Source organism: Camelus ferus, chromosome 4, assembly GCF_009834535.1.
Source record: "Camelus ferus isolate YT-003-E chromosome 4, BCGSAC_Cfer_1.0, whole genome shotgun sequence".
Lineage (NCBI taxonomy): Eukaryota > Metazoa > Chordata > Mammalia > Artiodactyla > Camelidae > Camelus > Camelus ferus.
The window spans coordinates 34,103,367-34,127,757 of NC_045699.1; the positions used below are offsets into that span (position 1 = coordinate 34,103,367).

General features: G+C 41.5%; 1 protein-coding gene across 2 annotated transcripts in view; it reads left to right on the forward strand.

Annotated features, from left to right (window-relative positions):
* The window catches only part of TJP2 (tight junction protein 2), a 110,761-nt gene that overhangs the window by 470 nt on the left and 85,900 nt on the right, over nucleotides 1-24,391 (forward strand). Inside the window, exons 2-4 of one of the 2 annotated variants that reach the window (XM_032477789.1) lie at nucleotides 101-229; nucleotides 516-612; nucleotides 22,094-22,214. The gene's annotated coding sequence lies outside the window, so the exon portion shown is untranslated. The remainder of the gene's footprint in view (nucleotides 1-100; nucleotides 230-515; nucleotides 613-22,093; nucleotides 22,215-24,391) is intronic. The other variant, XM_032477788.1, reaches the window with a different exon arrangement.

Genomic DNA, 24,391 nt, shown 5'->3' on the forward strand with positions numbered 1-24,391 from the left:
ATTGACATTTTGAGAAGCACTGGCATAGGGTATGTTGGGGTGAGTTTCTTGTCCAGTTTAAAGAAGTGATTTACACTATGTTTCCCCACATACCTGACAGCCCGACGTTTGAACCTTCACCTCACCAGACCCGGAGGAACACACCACGGCCCCCTGGATCGCAGCCCTTCCATCCCAGGGTGGTAAGCTCCCTGAGGAAGACTTGGACCTGTGGCTAGCACACTGGCCTGTGAGTGTTTTGTTTCTAGAGACTTATATCCTTTTATTGTTATGATGATAAAATACACGTAACATAAACTTTGCCATTTTTTGACCATTTTTAAGTAAACGATTCAGTAGCATTAAGTACTTTTACAATGTTGTGCAACCGTCACCACTGTCCTTTTCCAGAACTTTTTCATCATCCCAAACAGAATCTCTGTACCTATTAACTGAGACCCTATTCCCCTCTCTTTCCAGCCCCAGAGCTTCTGGATACTGTTAATGACTTTTTTTTTTTTTTTTTTTTTTTGTAGGGTACAGAAAAGGTTGAATTGGGAAGTAAAGTAAAATCATGTTCGTAGAATTTGAGTAAACACTTGGAAATTCCTGGGTCAGTGGCCTGGTGACCTGGTAACTACAGGTTCTTTTTTTCTCTTCTTCATTTTTTTTTCTTCAGTAAAAACTGGGACTGAACCCAGGACCTCGTGCATGCTAAGCACATGCTCTACCACTGAGCTATTCCCCAACCCCACTCCAGGTTCTTACAGTGCATGTGCTTTCTTTTAATAGAGAATTGATTGGAAAGAAATGGAGCTCCCCAGGGCTCAAACTTCACTAATTAAATGAGTGTAGATGCCTGGTAAAATCTATCTCAGCACTTCTTTTAACTGGCTTTATTTTAGACGTCCTGTTTACATCAGGTTTAGGTTTTTTTTTAAACTGACTCAAACTTTTTGAAAGTAGTTGGAATAAACCTTAAGACAAAGAGTTGTTGCTTGGCATATATATATATATATATATATATAGAGAGAGAGAGAGAGAGAGAGAGAGAGAGAGAGAGAGAGAGAGAGAGATCATAGCAAGACTTCAGAAAGATTTGAAATAATTTTCTAAAATACCACTGTTTTGTTTCTGCTTTAATGTTAAGTGACTCTAATGGTCCGATGACATTATTTCTAGTTGTAAAAACATTTGTATAATTAAGAAAAGTTTTGTAATAATGAAAGTCATCTACTTGCATCTGCTTAGAATTGTCCAGGTTGTGGTTTGAGGACTTGCTTTTCAGTGAGGACAGAAATGTGAATTGGCAAGCTAATAAAAATGGTTTCATTCATGATCTAACAAAGTCATTGTTATAGATCAAGAATGTGGTTCAGAATACATAAGTGATCAGAGATAGTGGGAAGATTTAATAAATAGCTGAACAGTGGCAGATCCTTCACAATTTTCCCAGTTTCTTTTTTCTCTAAGATGCTTTACTTTTCTTGTATTATGACTTTCATTACAATGAGGCTGTCAACTTATAGGAAGGAACTTACAGCTTCCTTTGATTGAAAAGTCCCTTTGAAATGATGAATGAAGATAATTCAAATAGGCAAGATTTGATCATTCAAATAGGCAGAAAATTCTCCCTTTTCAGGAGATTCTTGTATTCACAGAATTTCAGAATGTTACTTCAGTAAAACTCTAGGAAGGCAAAGAGAAGGCTTCCCCTCCTCCACTATGTTCTCTTCTGAAACAGCAATGTAATTCAGTGTTTATTTGGTGAACAAATGCTATGTTGTAATCCACCCAAGAGAAAAAATTCCTTAAAAAGTGTTTACTGAAAGAATTTATCAGTAATTCAGTGATGCCTGGAGAATCACTTGGGGAGTTTAGTAAAAATGGAAGCTCTCCAACTGCTTCAGACCTACTGAGACTCTCTGCATTGGAATCTGTAGGTTTAGCAATTCCTTGGGTGATCCCAATGTATAATTAGGTTGGGAGTCGCTGGAGTAAACACACACACATGCAAACTAAGATACTGAAAAATTAATCTGAAAGTACAAGACAATGCAATTTTATATTAAACAAGAAATAAAATTAATAATGACTTCTTCCTTAAAATTAGGTGGTCATTGTTTCAGGTTTGATGTTGAAGACCAGCATCACCTTTTGATGTTGGTCTGATTCTTGAGATCTGAGGTTTAGAATTCTGAATGTCTAGGAGAACCCACTTGTCTCTCTAAGAGAGATCAAGGCATTAGACTATTTGGTTCAGCAACAATAAGCATTTGTTGAGTGCCTATTTTGAATCAGGTATTTTCGTAGTATGTTCTCATTAAATTCTTACAATGACCTCGAGAGAGCTATTTCTTTTTTTCTCATTTTACAGATGAGAAAACTGAAGCCAACCTAGGTCTTCCTACTGTAGACTGTGGTTCTTTCCATGGTCCTTCCATGTAAAATAATAATCCTCTGCCTACTAACTCTCCTTCACTTCCAAGAATCTATGTATTGATTAATTCTTTGTTCAGATCTCTTGGAACATCAGGCACCACATGCTTTAGGCCTTGAAGCAAATAAAAAGATGAGCCAAAACAGAAATAAATTCCAAAAGCAAAGGGTTCTTTCCATGGTACCACAAGACCTCTGATGAGTGATCAGGTAGATTATACTTGGTTTAAATGCAGCATTAGCATAGCTAGTCCAGCTCCCAGAAAAATCAAGTCATGGGCATTCTTATTGCGATCAGTCAGCAGTACCAGCTCCATGTATGGTATCTACGCAGCACCGCAAGACGCTGTACAGTGTGGAAGAAAGGGCACAAGATTCAGGTGCAGAATAACCGACACTTAGCCTGACCAGCTGACTGAGTGGGAGTAAACCTCATAAACTCGGAGCTGCCATGTCCCCAAATATAAAATTAGGGGAATAATTATCTCCCTCTATGATTATAGTAAGGACTCAAAAGAACCTTATTTATAAAAGTGCTTGTAAGCTGTAAAATGATCACAGAAACCTCTTATCTTTATTTGGGAGGAATTTGCAATGCAAAGGAGACAGAAGAAGCCACACATTCAAGGTGCCCAACACTTTTTAGTTAACTGAGTTTGTTTGTAATTCTCCTCTAACTGTAGGCCATTTAAAAAAAAAAAAGCGATTTTATTGATAATTCACATGCCATACAATTCACCTATGAAGTGTACAGTTCATTGGTTTTGAGTATATTCATAGAGTTGTGCAATCACCACCACAGTCAATTTTAGGACATTTTATTGCCCTAAAAAGAACCCCTTCTTGAACCCCTTTCACCCCTTAGCTGGTACCTTCTCAGCCCCTATCTGCCCCACCCTAAGCAACCACTAATCTACTTTCTGTCTATAGATTTGCCTATTCTGGACATGGAATTATACAATACGTGGTCCTGGATTTCTGGCTTCTTTCATTTAGCATAATGTTTTCAAGGTTTAGCTACATTGTAAAATTATTGCCAAATAATTATCATTGTAAGTGTATACCACATTTTGTTTATCCACCCATCTGTTGATGGACACTTGGATTGTTTCTAATAGGCTTTTTTTTTTTAAACTTTGTAGGGGAGGTAATTAGGTTTACTTATTTATTTATTTAGAGAAAGTACTGGAGATTGAACCCAGGACCTCATGCATGTGAAGCATGTGCTCTGCCATTTGAGCTATTCCCTCCCCCCTGGATTGTTTCTACTTTTTTGCCTGTTACGAATAGTGCTGTTATGAACATCCATGTACAAGTTTTTATGTGGACATATGTTTTCATTTCTTTTGGGTACATACTTATAAGTGGAAAACAAATGTAAACCCTATATTTAACGTTTTCAGGAACTGCCAGAGTGTTTTCCAAGGTGGCTGCACCAGTTTACAATCCCATCGGCAATGTGTGAGAGTTTGTATTTCTCCACATCCTCATCAGTCTTCTTATTTTAGCCATCCTAGTTGCTGTGAAGCAGTTTTGATTCACACTTCTCTGATGGCTAACGATGTTGAACATCTTTTCATGAGCTTATTTATTAAACCATTCTTTCTGGGCTTTTAAAAAATCCTTTTCCAAAGGAGAATTAGTGAGAGCAAGAGGAAAATCAGTTTTGAATAGATTCTCTAGTTTCAATGATTTAGAAGAATACTGAGAATGTAAATTGAGCCCTTTGCTATTTTAAAATGTATTCCAGTTTTGGCTCATCTTTTTACTTGCCTTAGGGCCTAGTACATGTAGTACCTGCTGTTCCAAAGGATTTGAGTGAAGAATTAATGCATGGGAGGGCAGGGTATAGCTCAGTGGTAGAGTGCATGCCTGGCATGCATGAGGTCCTGGGTTCAGTCCCCAGTACCTCCAATAAAAACAAAGAAATCTGATTACCACCACCACCCCCTGCAAAAAAGAATTAATGCATAGATTCATGAAGGTAGGCAAAGATCTGTTATTCTATATGCTGATTTATTGCCCACTAAAAAATCATGTGCCTCTCAGATGTTAATAACACACTAAAGAAGGCACTTGTGCTGATGGCTGATATTTTAAACACCTGAACTAACATTTTTTGCTATTGTGTTGGTTAGCATCTATTCATTCTACTTATTAAAATATACAGTAATATAGTTTATAAATCATATTAATAAATAGTTTATATATTTTATTAGGGTACCTTGATTTTATCTTTATGTATTTCCAATAGGAGGGTGGACTGATAAACATTTTGCCATGAGTTTGCACATTTCCATTCTTTCTTTCCCGAGCTGCATGGCAGTGTTCTTTCTCTCTAGCTATGTGGAGAATCGTCTTCATGTTCTCCAGTTACAAGGCAATCATGAATTTTTAAAATACGTATTGGCATTTGGAAAAAGCAAGTGGAGTGTGTGGTCCTCACGCAGTGGGCTGTATCTGGATCACCTGCAGGCTTGTTAAAACACGCATTGCTGACCCCTTGAGTTTGGTTTCTTTTTCGGTTGATCTGTGGTGGGGCCTGAGAATCTGCATCTCTCATAAGTGTACAGGTGATGCTGATGCTGCTGGTCTGGGAACCACATTTTGAGAACCAGTGGACTGGAGGCACTGGGAAGTGTGGGACTGGAGCAAGAGTCAGGGAAAAGAAGAGGCCAGAGGAGGGCTCAGGCATCCTGTGCATACAGGACCTTGGTGGAGCTAGGGAAGTGGATGTGACTGAGGCAGGGCATAGACAGGTGCTGGGATCCGAGACGTACGGGGAGAGGGTGGCTGGAAGAGAAACCTCTGGGATGGGAGAGGGGTGGGCAGAAGGTTCTGAGGAGGCAAAGGCAAGTGAGGCCCCCTAACTCCATGTAAACAGGGGAGCGAGGACACGCCTTTCCACCACTCCCAGGAAGGCCAGCATTACCAGGTAGTGGGATGTGCTGCTGGGGGCCATGGGGCCAAGTGTGAACTTTCCTTCACAAGATTAGGGGCCCCTTTAAGTCCTTCCGGCCAGTCCTGGAGTCATGACTGGCCCCTTTCCCTCTTGCCTGTTACTGTTAATCATAGTCAGCCTAGAACCTGGGAGCTTTGTAAGCCAGAGCAGGAGCCCTTCATGCAAGTAGTGGCCTTCAAGTTTGTCTTCCTCCCTTCACGCCTTTGCCTGCTCAGCATAATGGCTTAAAAATCTGTGCCACCGGGTGTCTAGTCTCCTTAGCATAATTTGGCATAAGCCGATTCTGAGGTGGGTGCCAACAATCTGTGTTGTGAAGGTCAGAAAGTTCTGCTACAGAAAAGAAATCCAAGGAGGGCAGTGGCCCACTGCTGTTGGGTCCTGTGAAGTTGAGCTGTGTCCCACCCTCCTTGCAGTGTCTCAGACTTAAACAAACATCTCCTAATTTTATTTCATATTTTACTTGAAAGGAATCCTCTTCATCTCTGAGGATGTAAAGCATTTCTCTTGGGCTTTGGAACAAGGCCACAGCCTGCCCCGAGGTGTTCTGTGTTACTACCTGGGGGCACCTGTCATCAGCAGAGGGAGAGAGTTTAGGATCAGTGGGTGTGGTCTATGCCCAGCTCCGCCTGTGACTTGCTAGGGGGTTCAGAAGCTGAGTGGCCGCCGCCTGCATTCGACTCACCTCCATTCCACTCAACCATTTGCACAATTTTACATTCCTGCCTGGCCCCTGTGGGCCCTGGGTGTGCAGTTCCTCTGGTTAATGATCAGTACTAGACAGGAAGTATTTTTCAGTCCTGCTTCTGGGAGAGATGGTGTCTTAGGATCCCTAAGGCCACCTCTAGTTTCGACAGCTTGCTAGGAGGACCTACAGGTTTAGCCTATACTCACCTCTGTGACTATTACAGTGAAAGGACGCAAAGCAAAATCAGCCAAGGGAAAAGGCACACAGATCGAAATCTGAGGAAACCAGGCACAAGCCTCCAAGTGTCTTCTCCCAGTGGAGTCACGTAGGACATCCTTAATTCCAACAGACGACGTGTGTGAAGTGTTGCCAACCAGGGAACTTCATTAAAGACTCAGTGCCCAGGGTTTTCTCTGGTAATTTATTACACTGGCATCCTCTGCATAGCATGGACCAAAAGTTCAGACTCTCAGTAGGAAAGCAGGTGTTTAGCCTAAGCTACATTGTTTGTGCAATCAATTTAGGGACAGTAAGCAACTCTTATCAGTCCTGGGAATGGTGGAACCTTCCCCAAATTCACCTTCCCAGATGCCAGCCAGGGGCCAACCTTGTAAGCAGACCTCTCAAAGGATGCTAATGCTTTTGTGCACAGATAGGGATGAGGATGGAAAGTGAAGATGGTGGTGGCAGCCCCTGCACTTGGGGGAAGGTTCTGTCTGTGCAGCTTCAGAGGAGTGCAGGAGTTTTCCTCCCTCTGACCAAAGTGGGAGAGGGCAGACGTGAACTTGGGTTGTACACTCAGATCTTGGCTGCAGGATTGTACTTGGGATTCCTTTCCTTCAGGCACTGGGAAGGGTGAGAGTGCACTTTGGCAAAGAGTTCAGAGCCCTGTTCATTCATGCATGCATTCATTCTTTGCATGTGCTATTGATGCCTCTTCTCTGCCTGGCCCTGTGCCAGGCACTAGGGATACAGTGGTGAACATTGCAAAGTCTCTGCCCTCCTGAGATCCACGCTCTAGAGGGAGACAAACCAGTAAAGAGGCAATTCCATGTCATTATGATGGGGACATCCCAAGGGCCCCAGCGCACCTACCCAGGCTTAATGGGTGTCAGAAGGTATACATTTCGTCATCAGACCAACCTGGGAATTACAGCCCCACAACTTATTACTGGTGTGGCCCCGCGAAAGTTACTTAGTCATTTGGCACCTGAGTTTCTTCATCTGAAAACAGAGAGACTTTACATCCACCTCTCAAGGTCGCTGTGAGAATTAAACAAGGTAATATACGGTGAGCCCTTATCTCAGTGGCTGGCACAGGGGACGTGTTTGCTAAGTAATGGTTCGGCCACATCTAGGCAAGGGGGAGGGCATGTTAGCTGGAGCGGGTGGCATCTGCCTTACCTGCTCTGTGCAGAGCCTCAGGTCAAGGCATCTCTAGCCCGAGGCTCACAGGTGCACTGCAGGCTGCCTTCCTGCCAGCTTGCCCTACTTACCTGTCTGAGAACACACTTTGCTTTTAGGCTTTTCTGGCTCTTGGGGATACTTTTCTTTCCACCTGGGATGCCTCAAACCCTTGCATCAGCCTAAGGAATGTCTATTGATACTATTAAGACTTAATTAAAGTACCATCTCTGTGAAGACTTTCCCAAACCAAGCACCTCGGACAAGATTGTCCCCTCTCTGCTTTGTCCCATGCTTGTTCCACAGCCACTCACATCCCTGCTACAGCAGGCTGGGTTGCAGTTACCCGTTGCCCCATTAGAGTGGGTGGTTCTTGAGGGCAAGGATGGTTTCTCATTATTTGTATGCCCACTGTCAATCAGAGTGTTGGATAGGGAGCAGCTCTGTGCTTGTCCCGGGAGTAAATGAATGAATGAGTGTTGGGGTGGACCTAGAAAACCCAACAGGAAATGGCTTCAATGTCAGAAAAATAGGTATCTGCCCTCAGAGCAGAGCTTACAGTCTAGAGGGGGAGAGAGATAGTGATAGGTAAACATATAATTAGAGAAGTGACAGGAGGAAAACAGAGTCTGGCTCATCAGCAGGTGCAAAGGGAACTGGAACAGGGAGAAAGGGGAGGCCCAGTGTTGACGCCCTGGGCTGTGTGCATTATCTTCTGGAGTGTGGGTGGTGTTGGAGGCTGGACGGACTGGTCAGGCAGGGAGCCACACCATGAGAGCCAGGAGTCCTCCAGATGAGGATGGATTGGCAGATCAAAGGTTACCTATCAGCACCTCAGCTGCCAAAGGGCAGGACCGTAAGGAGATCTAAGTGGACACTGGGAAGGTTGAAATGGTCCATACGGGAGCACAGAAAACTGGGGTTGAGGAGAGCAGGGTTGATTGAGGAAGTGGCACCCAGTGAGCTGAAATACCTGTCTGGACTGGATCTACAACCTTAGTCTGCTCAGGCTTCCATAACAAGATACCTCGGCCTGGGTGGCTTAAACATCAGACATTTGTTTCTCACATTTGTGAAGGCTGGGAGCCTGAGATCTGGGTGCCAGCATGGTTCAGGGTGAGGGCCATCTTCCTGGCTTGCAGAGGGCCACCTCACTGTGTGTGCACATGGCCCTTACTAGGTGTGTGTGCATGGAGAGAGAGCCTTCTCTCTCTCTCTTCCTCTTCTTAGGAGGGCCCTTACCCCATCATGAGGATCCTACCTTCATGACCTAATCTAAACCCAATTTCCCTCCCTAACACCTCACTCCAGTTACCATCATGCTAGGGATTAGGGCTTCAATTGATGCATTTGGGAAGGACCAAAAAAAGTCCATAATAACCTGAGCCAATAAATATTGTCTGAGTGAATAATAATCATGGCTAGCACTTAGCACCTTGGATGGTTCAGGCACTAAGTGATTTGCATATATTTATTAAATTTAATTTTCACATAACCTTAACAGCTAGGTGCCACTATTATCCCCATTTACAGATGAGGAAACTAAGGCCCTGGAGAGGTGTAGAGACTTGCCCAGGCCACACAGCTAATTAAATGTGAATCTGGGATCTAAACCCAGGCTGGTTTACAGAGCAGGGTTTTAACCATGACACCCAACTGCCTCTTAATTAGGAAGTAAAATGTTATTGAGTATCTATCATATGCTGATTCCTGAAAGAGGAGAGATGCTGGCAATACAAGGATGTATACACTGTATGCACTTTCTAGGCCGTCACTGATGCTGGGAGAGACAGAGCTGTGATTTTTGAAGTCAGTTGAAATGTATTGAGACCGACAAGGAACTTTGTTTCATCATTCTTTTGTAACTGTGGTACATAGAACCATTGTCAGAGAAGTGTTTTGTTATTTCAGATATGTCCGGTGGCTGAAATGATCACGAAAAATAGATACTGTTTAGGGACTAGTGAGCTGGCTCATCAAATTAAATTTACTGTTTGTTTTTACTAGAGTTTACAATGTAATGATAATAACTGATGGTAACAGGTACCCTAAAATCTTATATACTATCAAGATACAATTTGAGAAAAAATAGAACCATTTATGTAAAAAAGGTTTTTTTAATTAAGAATAAATATAGATAATTTGGGAATATTTTCTAGGAAAATTTAAAACAAAATGACTTAAAAACTTGTCCATTGTTTCAGGATCTTGACTATTAGGGTCATGTGGATGCTCAGTCAACCAGGAGGTAACTCACTCCTGTTTGGATGGGGGTGTCCAGGGAAAAACCCAGCCCCTGAGGAGGAAGACAAGGAAGGGGAGCCAGCTTGGTGATGGTGGTGGGGGATTCCTGGAGAAGGAGAAGGAAGAGCATGTCTTTTTTTTCATATTCTTTTTCACTATAGGTTATTACAAATTATTGAATGTAGTTCCCTGTGCTATACAGTAGGACCTTGTTGTTTATTCTGTATAAAGTAGTTTGTATCTTTTGGTTATTTTTTGTCTCAGGGTTGCACCCTTCCGTCTTGAGATGGGGAGGTTTTGTCCCGCCTCCTATGCTCTCTGCCAATGATCATAAGCTCTTTTTTCAAGGGGCAGAATTTAGCTTTCCAAAGAAGAGAGGGTCATTGCAGCTTTTCCTCAGGGTCTAGGAATGTCTTTTGGTGGGTCTCCAGGTCCTCAGTCACAGCTCAGCTTGCCATTTGCGTCAGCCCTTTCTTCCTCCTGCTCTGCCTCGACAGGGGATATGCCAACAGGCTGCATTTCTTTCTTGTGACAGAGTTGCGTCATCTCAGTTCCACACTCCTGAAGGTTTTGGACTGCACTTTACTCGGGGTTTGCTCAATCTGACATCATCAAGATGGCCTTTGGGTCTGCTTTTCTGTTCTCTTCTTCCGCAGTGTTGGTTTTTTCCTCCATCTTGGGTGGTGAGATGCGTGCTTGGTTTTGGAACATTAGTCAGTTTCCTCCTGGATCTTCTTGCCTGGTCATCAGCCTTGTCTGCATCCCCTGACTCCAACTTCTCACCCAGTTGTCTTCTCTAAGAAAAAACTGATCTTGAGTGAGCGTCCCACCAGACACTTACTGTGACTGCCCACACAAGCCCTACGGTGCTGGAGATGTCTAGTCTTTCTCAGGAGCTCATAGTAGCTACCCGGGATTTAGCCTCTTCCTCTTGCATTTTGATGGATTCAGCTTCCAGAGAACAGATCATCATCACAGAATCAGCAGTTGGCTCATCTTGAACATGGAGGATTTTCTTTTCCCAGTTGGTTTGCTTTAAACATACAAGACACATCACAGGCCAGATGTGTCTAGGCCAACTGCTACTTCTGGACTTTCATCTTTTTTCATCACAGGGGAAGACCTGCTGAGAGCTTTCCTTTTTTTTTTTTTTTTCAAATAATGGATTGAATTATATCCCCCCCCCCGACATTCATATATTGAAACGCTAACCCCCAGTACATCAAAATGTGACCTTATTTGGAGAGAAGGTCTTCATAGAAGTAATCAAGAAAAATTGGTCACTAGGGTGGGACCTAATCTAGTATCACTTGTGTCCTTCTAAGAAGAGGAAACTTGGATGTAGACGCTTGCAGAGTGAGGATGATATAAAGACATACAGAGAAGATGCCATCTCAAAGCCAAGTAGAGAGCCCTGCCTCATGCCCCTCAGAAGGAACCAACCTTGTCAACACTTTGATCTTGGACTTCTAGCCCCCAGAACTGTGAAATAATAAAACTGTTGTTTAAGGCACCAGTCTGTGGTACTTTGTTACGACAGCCCTCACATACTAATAATAGTCAGAATAAGATATTCTGCCTGAGGCTTCTAATTCATACACTTGGACATGTGACCTTTGTGAACAGAAATTTGCATGTATAATCTGTGTTTACCTGTAACTTTCTGGTTATACTGCTTAAGTCTGTGGATTCAAGTTTTTGAAGTGAATACCAATTTAAAAAAAAAAAAAAACACCTAAGGAAAAAAAAAAAGAGAGAGAAATAAAAAAGAAACTCTACCTGGAACCAAGAGAAGTGTTAACATAGCAGCTATCCTGGCTTCACCATCTCCCACAGATGTCCTGGGAGAGCAAGACGGGGTCTCACGTTGTCAGATTCTTCTGCCTTGAACTCTGAAGTGTCTCTTGGGTTCACCAAACATACAGCTATGGGGCAGGTCCTCCAGGGGGCCCCACACTGAGACTGCAGCCAGCTCGGCCACAGCACTAAACAGGGCTCTGCCCGGAACCAAGCCTGTGTCCGACACCCAGGCAAACCACCACTAGAGAGGGCTGGGGGCAGTCCTGGATCAGCGTGGAACTCAGACCCCCTCCATGCTGCCCAGGACTCCTTTCCTTTAATTAATCTTCCATGGCCTGGAGGACCCACCCTATCCTTTCCACATGCTTAAACACATAAGTTAAATTCATCGTGGTTCCTGTTTGGATAGATTAAGCAGAAACTATTTGAGAAGGCAGAAAAAGGAGTACCTAGCCCAGTCTAGGGGGTTCAATCAAGGAGAACTTTCTGGAAAAAATGAAGACATAACTAATTAGCAGGGGAAAAATAACACACTTCGGTGACTATGCTGGACATTATATGCACTAGGTGCTTTATATGTAATAACTTTAAAAATTTTTTTCTCTGCTTATTTCTTTTTTTCCTCCAGTTTTATTGAGATATAATTGATATACAGCATTATATATATATATATGTTTAAGATCTAAGCATAATGATTTGACTTATATGCATCATGAAATGATTATCAAAATCAGCTTAGTGACTGTCCATCACCTCATATAGATACAAAATCAAAGAAAAAAATTTTATGTGATGAGGACTCTTAGAATTTACTCTCTTAACTTTCATATATAACATACAGCAATGTTAATTATATTTATCATGCTGCACATTATGTCCCTAGTACTTACTTATCTTGTAACTGGAAGTTTGTGCCTTTTGACTGCCTTCATCTAGTTCCCCCTCCCCTCACCTTCACCCTCTGGTAACCGCATATCTGCTCTCTTTTTCTCTGAGTTTGTTAGTTTATTGAAGTATAGTGAGTTGTACAGTGTGTCAAGTTCTGGTGTACAGCACAATATCCTAGTCATGCGTGTATGTTTGTTTTTTAAGTATAATTGTAAAATGCTGTGCTAGTTCCTGGTATACAACATAGTGATTTGCTGTTTCTGTACATTTCAAAATGATCACCATGATAAATCGAGTTATGATATGTCACCATACAAAAATATGTGTAATTCTTAACTATATTCCCCATGCTGTACACTTCATACCCTTGACTCATTTATTTTACAACAGGAAGTTTGTACCTCTGATTTAGTTTTTAAAGCTAAAATGGAATGTGGGATATGTGAACTACCCTCTCCGACCACTGGCAGCAGACTGCTGTATCTCAGCACTTCTCACCTGGTGTTACGGATAATGAAATAGGTTCGGAAGGGTCAAGTAACTTCTTCAAGCCCACATGGCGGTAAACAGCAGAGGTGGGATTCAAATCAAGTCTTCCCGTTTAAACTCAGCTCTCTTTCCTTGTGTCACGGGGTTAGTATGACTTGGGGCACCACAGGAATGGGTGAGTGTAGCTTCAAGGTCTCAGGCGAGGAGAACCAGGAGGAAGATGCAAGATACAGAAAAAGGCAGGAAGCAGCTGCTGCTGGGGACTGGGCAGTGGGTTCTTTCAGGTAGATAGCGGGTTGGGTGAGAGGATCCGGTTGAAAAGAACAGATTTGGTGACCTCCAGTTGAAGATAATAGTTTAAACCCAGTAGCAGGTGCATTCTGAGGATGGCTATGAAGAGAGAAGGCTAGTTTGGGCTGAGGGAAGCAAATCTGGAAGAGCCACAACTAATCTTGAACTCTTTGTTAATTCTTTTACATCACATAATTTTTGTTACAGTGTTTTAGTGCCTTATCTGAGTAACAAATATGTAAATATGTATTCTATATGAAGATATGGGGGGGATGAAACGATGCATAAAGTCACAGGGTTTCTTTGTAGTGGAACTAGGGGGGAGAAGAGAAGCTGTTTCCCTGGCTCTTCTACTTTAAGACTTTTTTCAGCTCCCTGAAAAGCAGGCCACACCCTGTGTAACAGCCTGTTTGGGGTATTAGTTCATTTCCATTTTTTATACTTCCAAAGCCTAGGAACAGTTAAAATACTCAGTGAAGAAGGATGACCACAGTTTTCCACCGGTAGACATGAAGTAGAAAGGATCTGACCAAAGGGAACGTCATTCTGGTCTGTGAATTTTTCTGTTCACTTTTAATCATTCAGAAAGAGAACTTGAGCATCCTGACTTACAAGTTTTTTTGGATCATGTATATTAAAAAATTTTTTTAAGTAAATGATTTTTAATCAGATAGTTGTAGTTGTAAAGAATTTCTAGAACTCTGTGGGAACTAACCAAGTAAATGAATATTTCCAAAGAATTTTTAGAATTAAAAAGAAAATTTTCTATTTTTACATATCTACATGGGATATTTTGGCTAAATATATTTTTTCTGTGCTTTTGTTCTCATATACTATTATGAAGGCATTCTTATAAAGATGACAGTTTTAAAAGATGAATAAATTAGAAAGCTGAAATCTCATTTGCGGAAGAAAAGCAAATTCTAACTACTTGCTAGAGCAGAGTTCTTTTCCTAATGAAAGACTCAGTTTTAATTTTGTATGAGATCATCATGATAAGAACCACTTTGCAAGAGTTGTTACGTTAACTGCATCAGAAATTCCTATAGAAAATGAAACTTTAAAACATGCCATTTACAAAATAGTGTGCCACTTTCAGTAGAGTAAAACAGCTTCCAATGGGTAACAATCTTAATTTTTCTGTCGTTGGTAACTCAGATATTTTTCTTGTTTGAGAGGGTTGTGTAGTAATTTTTATCACATGTCATTAGAAATACAATTTGTTAGAACAAAGAGTGTTGTGTAAGTATAATTACATCGTCCTGTATGATTAAATGAGGGCTGTATTGGAGCTTTTTTCAGCCGTGGCAGCTGTAGCCAACCAAGTTCAGCCTATAAAAGAATTCCTGTGACTAACTGGTACTAATTGTTTGTAGAACAACCAGTGGGAGTAATATTCATGAATGCTATGGAAATGAAATATTCCAAGACCAAATGGTTTGTCCCTTGTTTTCACTTACTTGTGGTCGGATTGTATTACAGTATCCACAGGAGATTGGTTCAAGGACCCCCAGGGTTACCAACATCCAGAGATGCTCAAGTCCCTTATATAGAACAGCATAGTGTTTGCATACAACCTATGCATATCTCCCTGTATACTTCAAATCATCTCTACATTACTTATAATATCTAATATAGTGTAAATGCCATGTAAATAGTTGTGAATACAATGTAAATGCCATGTAAATAGTTGCCAGATCTAGGCAAATTCAAGTTTTGTTTTTTGGAGCTTTCTGATATCCTTCTCCCCCAATATTTTCGATCCAAGTTTGGTTTTCTCTCTGGATAGTAATCTGTGGATGTGGAAGACCGACTGTAATTACGTAATTGGGCCAAGTGAAGTGGGATCCTTTAGTCCATTGCTGTAGTGGGAAGATAACCTAGCAGTCATCCGTTTAGGCTTCTCATCTCATAGAGAGGGAAATTGAGGCTTAGAGAGCAGTTGAAGGGTTAAGTTACCCACACTGAAAGGTTTTTGCTCACACACCTCTTCAGATTTTTAAGCATATCCTACAATATATATGAGTATATTACTTTATAAATGATACACTTTAATGACACTTAAAACATTATTAGTTCCTAAAGGAAACATTAGGAATATTTAATACCATAAACACTCAAACTAAAGTTTTAATGGATGAAAGAAAAAAAGGAAATAGATGGTTTATCATTTTCTTCCCACACCCCAAAGATTGTTGGTATATGCACCCTACTTTGGAGACCACTGATTTCGGTCCCTTAGGTTAAAAAAAGAAGAAAAAGAAATAATAAACTTGCTATTAAGGAACGAGAAAGACCGTAGAGGAAGAGTTCAAGATTTGGGGGATGTGAGAGGGCTGGGACATGTATTCACTATGAATATCTAGGTTGGTCAGAATTATTCCATGACAACTCTCTTCTGCCTTACTTTCCTTCTTTATATGAATTTGTTTAGACAAGGAGCAGCCCAAGCCCTATAGCATTCGATAGAAAAAAAAAGAAGCAAGCTTGAAGAAGCTGGTCAGGGGGGTGTATAAGTCAGAAGTCTGTCAGAAGGACAAAACCTCAACTGAAAGTAAATTTCACAAAAATCAATGTATTCACTGTAGTAGAAGTGTAGCTGGGATCTCCCAGGATGACAGTTATCTGGGGCATAGCTGGATCCAGAAACTCAAATGATAGCTTCACATTTCCCCGGGACTGTTTTTCTCAGCATGTAGGTGTGAGCCCTTTCCACCATGATTGCCAACAGCTCTTAACTTCCTATCAGCCCTGGTTACCAACTCTAGTGGAGAGAGGGCATTTCTCTCTGAATGTCATGTTTTCATCCCAGGGAAGACTGGTCCACCCAGTCTGGGTCATGGGCACCATGACCCATTAGGTGGGTCACTGTGATGGACCATTCACCTTTGCCCCATGGAAAAGTCCTTAAAGCTGAGAGGAGACACATATGAAAAGGGAGAGGAGTTAGATTCTGAACATCTCCAAACAGTGTATTTCCATGCTAGCAGAGCTAACCCATGTTGGGTTTTAGAGGTATTTTAAAAAGATATATTTTTTTAAAGCCAGAGTTTTTTCCTGTATTAATTAATCTTTGCTTTGCTATTGACTCAAGTGAAGAGTTTTATAGCATTTAGAAATGCATTCTTAAATGACAAGAGGAACTCCCTTTTCAATGTTAGCACAGCCTTTTAGAGAGAGGTATTTATAGAAAGAGCAGATCTGCTTCTGGTTTTAGTTCATCCAGAGGCACGCAGGCTTTTTGGACCAATTATTACCAGACCTTGGGATAAATCACCTTGTGCGCCATTAGTACTTGAAGGATTAGTGGCCTCAAAGATTTATGTGCGGATTAATTGGGGAGTGTACGTTAGATTGCCGTGTTTAGAATCACAGTTGTCCTGCAAATCATTTTCATGAGTGCTTTATTCAAAATTCTCTAGCCTTATATAATACTGACTTTGCAGGGAAATCTGAACGGGACTTTATTTATTCATGGTTTGGCCTCAGCCTCGCCCCCAGGCCTTACCCCTCCACGGTAGAGTCTAATAGCTCTGGCTAGGGATACACAGAGCATCGAAAAGCAGAGCTGCTTGTAGTATTGCAAAGATTACTTCGTCTGCTTCAGCTGAACGGTACCAAAGTTTACATGACCTTGGACTGAGAGGGGACAAGATGAGGTACAAGAAATACATGGCTATTCTGGAAGCAGCAGTTGGTATCACCCCACTTAACAAAAGAGAACTTCTACCTGAGAGCAGAAGACACGTGAACCTTTGGCAGCAGCCCGGGTAAGCATAGAAGACCAAAAGATGCTTTGTGTGTGTTTTGGGGGCCTAGATGTCATCCATGTCATGAGGGTAATAGATATTGAGTTCATTGAGAACTTATTTCTTTATTTTTTTCTAGTCAGCCTCCCATTTATTTGTTTAGTTCTTATCAGCATTTTAAATAATATTGCCTCCCAGAGCAATGTATACATTTTATCTTGTTTATCATATTCATTTTCTAAGCACATTGCCTTTTTATGGGTAAAGTTAAACACCATTTTAAGTTCAGGCTCAGACTGGATTCCAAATTTGTGTTGTCACAGCAAATGAGAACTTGTTTCTTCCTGGCAGATATGGTCTTCCCAGGCTGAATTAAAATAGTAATGAAGTTCCTAGTAATAATTCTCTAAGAAAATTCCTGGTCTGACAGTCAAGAAGATGAAGTAATGAGTGTGTCTAGATCCCATTTTTTCATTCAGGTATTTTAATTTTCTGATTTTGAAAAAATTTTACGTGGTCCTTAAGTGTAGCAGTTCTTTAAGATGAAGTAAATTGCGCTGTATGTTTTTTTTCCCCTACAAGGCAAGTATTTGTCTGACTGAAGTGTATATACAGGCTATGTTTCAAGTAAATACTCTTCTTCAAACAGCAGTTTTTGCTTCACATCTCTTTCTAAAGCCACACTGATTAACCATGTTGAAGAAGGGTTTAGACATTTTTTTCCTGAATGGTTAAGAGAGCTCAATCCTGACTTTCTTCTCTGAAGTCCCTCTTTTTGTGTCTTTCACACATTGAGAAGTTTAACTGAAAGCATCTGCATGGTAGACAGTACTTTTACAGACTGAATTCAATTTTTAAGCTGAACAAGCCACACATTTGACACTCAGGGATCAACTTGAAGTATCTGTGTAGCTGATGATACTTCTTTTTAAGAAGTAGAAAGTCACTAGCTTATTTTTATCATATAAACACTATACATTCAGAAAAATAAGGAGGGAAAAAGCATCCGTAGTCCCATCTTCCTAAGAGAATTGCTATGATCAATAGTTCTCAAGGGAGGGGTTGTAGTGTCAGGAATTGCCCCCAAAGGACATTTGGCAATGTCTGGGCACACTTTTGGTTGTTCCAGCCCCTGGGTGGGTGGTACTGGTATCTACCTGGTGGAGGCCAGGGATGCTGCCCAGCATTCTACAAAGGACAAGACAGCACCCCACCTCCTCCACAACAAAGACTCATCCACCCCAAAATGTGCATGCTGCCACTGTTGAAACATTTGATTTAGGTAGATTCTCTTCCCATCTGTGAAAGGTAGATTTTATTAGAAGTACATTAGATATTTCTTTGGGGAATTTTAGAGATGCTTTAGAATGGAATCCTGAGGCAGCATGATGGTGATGATGCTGATGACTACTTTGCTCTTGTCTTGAAAGTGAAAGGAAGTGTGTGTGTATGTGTAGAGGGTGCAAGAGGCATAGAGTGACCCTAGGAGAGACCGGGTGGGTCAATGTTTAGTGACAGCTATGGAAAACATGTTGTGATGACCAAATTGTGATTCTGCAAGTAGCCCCTCGAGACTGAGCCTACCTTCACCTGGAACTTTGTCCCAAAACAAAGGAAATTTAGAGCCAAGAGGACCTTTTGCCAGGGACAGCAAATGAGTTTCACATGTCATGCCACGACCAGTTGATGGGTGGGCTGCTTCGAGGGTCAAGTTAGGGAGGATCCCTAGGCTGAGTCTGGGCTCAGCGGGAAGGAACACTGCATTTGATGAGGGTGTTTGTTCTGGACATACAATTTGGAGAATATGTGCAAAGCATGTGGTTTCTATCTTTACCATTCCTTAATTCTAATGTAGTCTTCGAATTTTACAAGTTTGAAACCACGTCATTTGAGTCATCATGATCGAGGGCTTGGCCCTCAGACAGCAACTGGATATTCTTAGTTTCTGACTCAGGACTGTTCATTAAGGGATTCACCCTAAACAAACACCCACGGTTCAGATGTGTAAATTGATTGCCACATTATTCATTTCTTTTTGGAGGTAACCTCTTCCAGCCATTGGAATGAGTAAGTACCCTACATAGCACCACCTCTAGTTCTCCTCAATTCCCCAGGTCGAGCCAAACAGAAGTCAAATGACTCATTCCAAAGCGATCCTTAATGAGGCAAGTTGAATGCTCCTTTTATTATTTTTTTAAGAGAACATTCCTTTGAGCCTGATGCAATAGCACTGTATCACACATCAAGATCTTCCTTGTATCTGTAATTCTTGAGTTTTTTGAATATACGTGGACAAAACATTATTTTGCTGATCCGCTTTTTTTTTTTTTGGCTTGTTTGCTGACTCCTTTATCAATGACACAGCCTTCCTTTGGACGTATTGCTATCTCTCACTAACTCTGTAGTAAACTCTCCTTTTCTGGTAAGGAGATGGTGGCGGTTATCTCCTACTGATTAATCTTATTAAAGAGTTCTAAATTCTCCAGAGGCACCTTGATACCTTATTTCTCGTATGTGCATACGAATCACTGTTAAAATGCAGATTCTAATTCTGTAGATGTGGTGGGGCCCGAGAGTGTGCATTTTAGTAAACTTCCAGGTGATACTGTCAGTTCAGGTGATGCCCACCTGGTGGATGGTCCGGACGATGCTGCTGGTTCAGTCCATGAACCACAGTTTGAGGGGCAGGCATCTAGAGAAGGCGCTTTCCCGATACCCTACTTGCTCTCTCTTGACCTCACGGTTCTCTGATCTTCCTGAAAACTTCTTGTCCCAATACCTTCCCTCTGTGCAGCTGTTTGACATCTCAGTGGTAAGAAGGCAGGTGATTAGCTGTGTTTCTGTGGAGGGAAATCTGCCCACACGCATTCTGGCCCGAGGTGTCTCTTAAGCTGGTGGACTAAATAGTGGGGCCAATACTTCTTCCAAGAATTCTGTCCCTTTTATTCTTTTCAATAAATATCCCACTTGCTACAACATACATGGAATACTGCATAGTATTCAAGAGCAGCTCCTTGTGCATTTTAAAACATAATTGGAAGTCAGGTCATGATTGAATTTTTAAAACCTCAAAGGATTCTTTCACACACACCAGCCCCTTCTTCCTTTTAGTGCTTTGCCCTGCTGTCTGCAAACAGGGCAGTGCTGGGGCTTCTACTCTGCAAACTGTAATCACATGATAGGCCCAAACCAGCTACCAACCAATTGACTGAATCTTGCAAGTTTATTGAAGCACAGATTGGATGACTTACACACTGCATGTTCACCCCAATGCCCGGACACAGGATAGGACCACAGCAAATATTTTGTCAATGCTTACTTGGTTTATAAATTAAAAAAAAAAAACAACAAAACACAACTTTTTTTTAAGGAATTGGCACCCAATAACAAAAATACTGAGCCACCTATGGATTTTCCTTTTAAAGTTTTCAAGTACTAACTTAATGTTACCTGACAATAATTTTACATATTTGTCAGTACTACCCAACATCAATAATATTATTTAGTTCTTTCTTCCAAGCTTTATCTTAATTGAAAGGCGGCCGTAGTCAATCACAGTGTATTTCAGAAGTGGCCAATTATTGGTGGTTCTCATACGTGCCCAAAACCTCAGGCAATATTATAAACGGAGGTTTAAAGCAGCATGTCATCAAAATGCAGAAAACTGACTCAATTCAAAAGCAAGCCATTTCAATAAAAGAAGCAAACTCTCTTTGAAACTGATACCTGTAGGAAAATTTCATATTAAGGCCAAAAGCAGAACCAAGCCCATCTTGATTTGCTGAACATTTATTTATTGTGGGAAGATAATAATAGAAACTGTGTTTGGGCTGGGCTCTAATCCTGGTGCTTGCTTTGTAGGATATCCAGATGGCTTCTCTTTAGCCTGTGCCCACATTTCCTGCTGATCCTGGGAGAAGGGAAATGGGTCTCCTGCCTGTACAAATAAAATGGACGCTATTTTTTACTTCTGTTTCATTGTGTAGGGAATGTTTTGCACAGATGCCACAATATCACTTTGTCCAGCAAACAGAAGAGTGTGTCCAGAACTGGTGAGAAGCCACATTCTTCCTCCCACTGGAAGTGTTCTCTGTGATGCCCCATGTGAAGATGTCGGGGCCCAGCCCGGCCCAGAAATTAGCTTGCCTCCTTGTGCTGTTTAAAAAGCACATGCAGGATTCATAAAAAGTCCACGAGGAGTTTTCTTCATCCCCTTGGGATGAGGGGTAAAAAGAAAAAGTATTGGCCATCTTTTCTGATTGGGGGCAACCCACACATATAAAGATGAACTAGTATTGTAAGTGCTGCAAAAAAAAAAAAAAAAAAAAAAAAAAAAACCAAAAAACCCACACATTCCCTGCTAGTTTCAAACGTTTTTTCCTATTGTATACTTTAAAATTGTAAATTTTATATTAAGTATGTCTTACCATGATTAAGAAAAGGTTTTCTCTAGATGTTTTCTCACCTGCTGAGTAGTCTTTTTTTTAACCTGAGAAGTGAGTTCTTTTAAGAGCTTCTCCCTCAGGGTGACCCTCGGGGGATTGATGGTGCCAAACTTCACATGGTTACTCATTTTTTCCATTTTTTTGAAGACTGAAAACATTGGGGCAACAAACAATTCCACTTCTAGATATATATCTGAGAGAAATGAAAACTAGGTCCTTATAATCATTTGTGCGTACTAGCTTAAAAGTGGAAACAACCGACCCAAATGTCCATCACCTGATAAGGAGATATGTGAACTGCAGTCTAATTCAATGGAGTGAAGTTCTGACACATGGGGCAACATGAAAACATTATGCTATGTGGAAGAAGCCAGTCACGAAAGGTCACATTTGTATGAGTTCATTTATATGAAATCTCTAAAAGTGGTAACTCTATAGAGACAAAAATTAGATTGGTGGTTGTTCGGGGCCAGGATGGGGTGAGGGGAGGGACTTGAGAATTAGGGGGTGATATCTAAGGGGTCCTGGGTTTTTTTTCTTTGAAGTAATGAAAATGTACTAAAATGGACTGTGGTTGTGGTTGCACAGCTGTGTGGCTACATTAAAAGCCAGACTATAAGTGGGTGACTTGTAAGAATGTGAACCTTGGTGCATTTCCCGAGATTTCACCAAGCTGACAATGACCATGCTGGGTTTTTAACAACACCGTCTTTTTCAGGGTGCAAAGTACCACATTATTGTCATCTCCCTGTGAGTGGGATTGGCAGCCCAGCTGTCCCTCCTGGCGCAAGTGCTCCCCGAAACCCAGGCTCGTGCCGGCAGACAGCCTGCTTTACCAGGTACTTGACTTTGTCTCTGGTTACTGGCTTTTCTCCACTAAAAGTTTGATGTAAACTTCGTCACATCCTGGAAGTCAAGACCACCATTTTCTATGTTGCTGATAGAAATTGTTTAATATCAAAGAAAATTTAATTGCAATGGCCTATTTCCAAAAGAACAGAAAGATCTTAACTGCATTTCTAATCTGAATTGATGGGTAGCTTCAGGCAAATGCCAACTGAGGTTCTTCCTGGCTAAAGCATGTAAGTCCAATTCCCGTGGTTCAGAATAATTGCCTAGCAAGTTATTTTGTTTTCTGGGGTTATAGGTCATTCTGGTAGGTCACATTTTTCTAGTATCTTTGAGGTAGCAGAATTATATAACAGTGGTAAGCACCTTGCTGAAAATAAAAAAAGACATCAGTCACACTGGCTTCTGAAGATTAATTACATACAGGCTTTTAGCAAAAGAGCTGAGTATTATCTATTTACTGATTCCATTTTAAGAACGAATTAAATGAGATTTACAAGGTATTAAATTTTATTTAGACAGATGCTGGGATGTTTTTGTTCTTAGTTACACTTTAACCCCGATTATAGGCCAGTCCATGACTGGCTGGAAGGGGGTTGAAATTTTTTTCATCTGCTTGTTTCATAATTCCTGTCTGTTGAAGCTCGAGGACCCTGCTGGGGTGGGTTCCAGCTGCATGTCAGCACTGGAGTTTAGTGGAGTGTGAATGTCAGATAGCTGTTCAAATCCCAGTGTTCCTGCCCTCTGATTGTGTGATCTTGGGCACGTTGTAATGTCTCTGAGTCCCACATCCTTCGTCTGTAAAAAGGGAGTGTTAACGTGATGCTGAGTGAGTTAACATACAGCAAGCACTGGGCACACACCAAGGCCTTTCTTGGAGTCTGTCTGTCCAAATGGGGACACAGGAGTGGGGAAGTCCTCTGTTTCTGTAGGGAGCTCTTAAAGGTTCTAAACATAAGAAGACAGATGGTTGCCTAGACCCCAGAAGTGGTTTTCCTGAAAGTAGATTTCTGGGTAGGATCTGTTGCTTTAGTCAAATGAGCTGGAGGGAAGGCATGGAGTATAGCAAAGGGGTATTGGAGCTGGTATTACCTCTGGAGGGAAGGCTTGTTCTGACTCAGGCAAGCCCCTCTGATAAATACCTCTTGGTTCTGATTCCCTATACTTGTGACCACATTCCCTTTAAGATCAGTTTGGTTTCCCAAGTCCATACCTTACTCCAAAGCTCCTTCGAATGTAAACACTGAAGCTTGGCTTTCTGGGGTGAATCAGCCCCAGGAGAGCTTGGGTGGTGAGGTTTTTCAGACACAGCCGTACTTTCAGATGCAGCAAACATTTATTGAGAGCATTTTATTTGCCAGGCACTGGGCAAGGTGTGTACATCCACCTTGTTTATCCTTAGAACATCCCTGGGACGCTCTTACCAGCTCCCTTTTGTAAATAAGGAAACTGAGATTCAAAGATTTTAAATGGTTTCCCCAAGATTGCACAGCCTCTGATTCCCAAGTTGAGTGAGATTCCTAAAATAGTAGCTGGTTTCCATACTAACTCTGTAGAGCTTGATGGCTTAACTCCTAAACTCAGATAGTAAACAGGTTTTTTTCAAGGGCTAGTTCTGATAATTGAGAGTGGCTGCCTGGGTTCAGGATTCCTGGATGCTGTCCTCATTGGTTGAGCAGGAATGTTGTGATCAATTAGCAATGTCTGGCATGGGTGGAGGAGGGTATCTGTAGAACCTGCCCTGAACCTGAGGTTTCCGATCACCAAATTCTAGGTGCTTTGCCTCCCTTTACAGTCTTGGTGTCTGTGGAGAGCACTATTTGCCTGGCACTTGTTTCTTTGTACTTTAAGGGGCTTTGATGTTTACTTTTCTGATGTGGCAAAGTCATCTCTGCCTCTTTGCCTTCAGGAATGATGCTAAGAGTCTGGACAGAGCCGCATTTCCTAGACACGGATTCTCATTGTTAGGCAATTTAGATATCTTAGAGTTATCACCGACTCACCCTGTAATATGGGCTTAGAAAAGTGAGTTGAGGGTATAGCTCCGTGGTAGAGGGCACACTTAGCATGCCCGAGGTCCTCAGTTCAATCCCCATTACCTTGGTTAAAATGAATAAAATAGATAAACCCAATATACCTCTCCCTCAACAACAACAACAAAACAAAA